Consider the following 4,785-nt stretch of genomic DNA (forward strand, 5'->3'; position numbering starts at 1 on the left):
CTGTTCCACATCATAGAACTCCTGTGAAATTTTGGCACTGGTCATATCACCTCCTGAAGCAAGTCTTTCCTTCCCTTCTCTCACTTTTTTTTTAAATTCTGAGTTGCTAGAGATTGAACTTGTGCAGGCTGATTGTCAAATGCTCTATCTTGGTGTGTGTGTGTGTGTGTGTGTGTGTGCGCACGCGCGCGTGCCAGTCCTGGGGTTTGAATTCATGGCCTGGATGTTATCCCTGAGTTTTTATGCTCAAGGCTAGCATTCCACTACTTGTACAACAGCTCTGGTATTTTTGGTGCTTAATTAGAGAAAAGAGTCTCATATAGACTTTCCTGCCTACACAGGTTTGCAGTTATAATCTTCAGATCTCAACGTTCTGAATGCTATTATTACAGGGGTGAGCCACCAGCACCTGCCCTCTACCTCTAACCTATAACCTCGGCCCTCCTCTGAGTCCCAGAAGAGCTTGTCTCACCAAGCTCACATGTTTTGCCAGTGTTGTGGCTAGAACTCAGGGTCTGGGCATGTTCCTGAGCTTCTTTTGCTCAAGGCTACATTCTATCACTTAAGCCACAGTGACACTTTTGGCTTTTTCTGTTTATGTGGTACTGAGGAATCCAACCCAGGGCTTCATGCATGCTTTGTAAGCACTCTACCACTTAGCCACATTCACAGCCCAAGGATTACTTCTAACAGGAACTATGAGGGTGGGATTTATTGGCATACTCTTTTCAGCACAGAAATCGCTGGTCATTTCATATCTTTGCCAGGATTTGGGACCAGTGTGAGACTCGGCAATGAGGAATGATGAATGAGTGATAGCCACCAGCCCCCAGAGATCTATGGTCACGTCTTACAGAGGGATAGGGAATATGAAGCCAGAACCTTCCACAACTCCTAGAGCTTAGGAACAGTGGTCTCCCTGGAGGCAGTGGCTGGGTGATAGATGTCCCAATGGGACACCTCAGCCAGAACATAATGAACCCATTGCATACACCAGCCAAGGCAAGCCTTCTGGGCTTCAGTTATTAAATGGCAGAGTAAGATGCTTTGTTCAAGCTACTGGCACAGACTTAGTACTCTCTGAGGGCTTGTCCCAGCTTGCCCAGGTTGGGGGTCTGGTCATGGGCATCCTGCTGAATGCCCATCATCCATACATCATCCATAAATGCACAGAGACATGGAGTTACTGCCTTCTTTTTTTCTTTGGCAGGTCTCAGGTTGAAATATGAGCCTAGGCCCTATCCCTGATCTCCTCTTTCTCAAGAGTAGCACTCTGCCCTAGAGCCATAGCCCAAACCCATGGGGATATTTTCCTGTGATCTCTTAGAAATAAGAGTGTTGCAGACTTTCTTGCCCTGGATGAATTCAAATTGGCATTCTCTACATCTCAGCCCCCTGAGGAGCTAGGATTACATACAGGAGCCACTGACACCTGGCTTTCTTTTCCTCTTGAGGTTGTTTTTTTAATTGTGACAATCTGAAATCTTCAGTGTCATTCCAATGGTTTGCATTCGAAGTAAACTACCCATGCCTGGAGTTCGAATGCCAGGACTGCAACACACAAATGGAGGGAGATCCTGACAAACTCATTCCTATTTACGTGAATGCTAATGGAATGTTATAAAAGTAATTAAATTTGCAGTTATTCATGATTCTATTTTAGAACGCCACACAAAAATCATCAGATTTATATCTTCCATTCTAGCACCATGTTATGATTCCCCTAATGGAAGGATATTAATTTTTAATTAATGCTTTTATAAGTATTCAACCATGATACTTCATTAAGTGGAGACATAACTTAATAATTATTGGTAACTATATATATATATATATATATATGATTTAATAATATCCTCACATTCTCTCTCTCTACATATATATGTATATATACAGCAATCTACACACACACACACACACACACACACACACACACACACACACACACATATATATATATACACATACACACACATATATATATGTATATATTGGGCACTAAGGTGGCTTGATAACAGGTCATCAGAACTTCCTGGCAACTCAGTTTGCCAGAGGTTGGAGTGCTAAGACTTTGACCCCATTTATGGTTTGGAAATTGTAGGCCGTAAGTTGAAATCCCAGCATTGCCAAAAATTTATTCATGTATTAAGAAGCCACTTTTGACACATTTTTTTTTCCTGAAAAAATGTCCTGTGTCTCAGTATGAAGTATAATTCATATGCAAATATATCCTATATGATAGGATGTAATAAATGAAATGTTATATGTGTAATAATACTAAATGAATAAGGGTAATAAACGTTATACTCACTGAACTCATGTGTGTATTTTTTCCAGTGCTGGGCTTCAATTCAGGCCCGGGGAACTAGTCTGAATTTCTTGTCTTCAAGGACGGTGAGCTTCCCCTTCACCCACAGTGCCACAGAGATACCCAGATGCTGAGTTCAAATCCCAGGCCTGCCAGAAAAATGGTGCAAATTCCAAGCCAGGGCCTTATTTTATTATTATTTTTTTTGCCAAGCACAGGGCTGGAACTCAGGTCTTTGCATCTCTGCCACAACTGGCCCTGGAATTCTTGGACCCAAGTTCAAATCTCGGGGTTGGCAAGAAATAAAATAAAAAGCTAAAGGATAAAATGGAGAAATTCAAGAAGGTGGTTTTACATTTTTTCCCTTTGCATTGTGACCATCCTGCATGTAAATGACAAAGCCCAGAAAGTGTACATGACATTGCATGCAGATGTTTGGCTGGCTATTAGGGAAGCCATAACCAAAACCAAAACTTAGGCCTGGAGGCCGAATCCCAGGGTGCCACTAAGTATTGGCGGGAGATTCTAAGAAACTCATTTACATGTACATCCATATGAATGGAATTTTATAAAAGTAACAAATTAGTAGTTAGTGTATCAGTACACTATAAATTTATACACAACAATTTTATTACATTGACTCATTTTCAATTAATACTTTATTATGTATTCAACCATGATACTTAAAAGTGGAAAGAATAATTTGAATGTCAATAATGGGTAGTAATATAATATATGTAATATCATAATATACAGACATCTTTCTCTTGTTTTATACATATATATACATATATGCCAATGTACACATTTATCTGTTCATACACTTGTCACTCCTGGGGCTCAGTGGTACAATGATGCCTAGTACATACAAAGCCCTGGATTCGATTCCTCACTACCACATGCACATAAAAATCCAGAAGTTGTGCTCTCGCTCAAGCAGTCAAGCATTAGTTTGAGCATAAATGCTTAGGGACTGTGTCTAGACTCTTACTCAAGGTCCAGGATGGGCATGAAAAAAATATTGAATTTTGTGACTACAACTCCATAAGGATAGGATTCCAAATACCTCATCACAGAGAAAGCTGGGGGTCTGGTGCTGACAGCTGCCATCTATCCTGACTTAGTCAGGGGTATATGACTGCAACTCAGCTCCACAGATCCAGATGCTGCTGGCTTGCTCACCCCTTTCATCCAAGATACTCAGGGGCTGAGATCTGACACTGGTGGGTTTAAAACCCAGCCATGGCGAGATGTCTGTGAAACTCTGAGCTGTGGGTCAAATGATAGATCTCTAGCCTTGAGAAAAAGATCTTAGGACAGTACGCCCAACATTTTAGTGCAATCCCTGTGGCTGATTCCCTCTGAATCATTACATGTGAACTTTGTGCAGTTTGTAATGTTTTTCTGAAAGAATGGTGATACTGATGAAAGCACCCAAATACTAATGACAGCTTGTGGGATACATCTATGTGATGAGTCCTTTCCGGGGTACTGGGGCCCTCATGGGGTGCTGTGTGCTAAGTCTTGCACAGGATGCTATGTGCTGAGTCCTTCACAGTGTGCAGTGTGCTGAGTCCTGCATTGGGTGCTGGATGCTGAGTCTTTCACATGATGCTGTGTGCTGAGTCCTGTAAAGAGGGTTATTTGGAGCCGGTCACCATTGGTTCACGCCTGTAATCCTAACTACTCTGGAGGCTGAGATTTGAGGATAGTGGTTCAAAGCCAGCCTTGGCAGGAAACTCGCTGAAACTCTGATCTCCAATAAAACACCAGACAACTGGAAGTGTCGCTGTAGCTCAAGTGGCAGAGCACTAGCCTTGAGCTGAAGAGCTGAAGGACAGTGTTCAGGTCCAGATTTCAAGCCCCATGACCTATAAAAAAAAAAAGAGTATTATGTATTTTGTCCTTCAAAGGGTACATTCTTTCATCTTGTCCTTGTAAGAACTCCAAAACTGACATGACTATGCAGAAAAGAATATTGAATTATGTATTACTGAAGACTAGTCAGTTGTCTACAGGAGACAATTGTTTTGTCTTGTTTTTTCTAAGTCATGAACCTTGAATTCAGGGCCCAGGCACTGACCCATCTCTCTTGGGCTCATGGCTAACACTCCATCACATGGAGCCAAGGACACCCTTACAGCAGAGTGCCACGGCTTAGGGTTCTATAACCGAGGTCTGTCTTCCTGCCTTCTCAAGAAGCTGAGATCTGGGTTCCAAACTATCCCTGACCAAAAGGTACTATGAGACTATTATGGGAGATAATAGTCTCCAATTCACCACTAAGAAACCTGAAGTGGAAGCTAGGTGCTTGTGGCTCATGCCGGTCATCCTAGCTACTCAGGAAAATGAAATCTGAGGATCATGGTTCAAAGCTACCCTGGGCAGGAAAGTCCTTGAGACACTGAGCTCCAAAGAACCACCAGAAAACCAGAAGTGTCTCTGTGGCTCAAGTGGTAGAGCACAAGTTTGAGCTG

The sequence above is a fragment of the Dipodomys spectabilis genome, unplaced genomic scaffold, assembly GCF_019054845.1.
Source record: "Dipodomys spectabilis isolate Male_0828 unplaced genomic scaffold, ASM1905484v1 ptg000161l, whole genome shotgun sequence".
Classification (NCBI taxonomy): Eukaryota; Metazoa; Chordata; class Mammalia; order Rodentia; family Heteromyidae; genus Dipodomys; species Dipodomys spectabilis.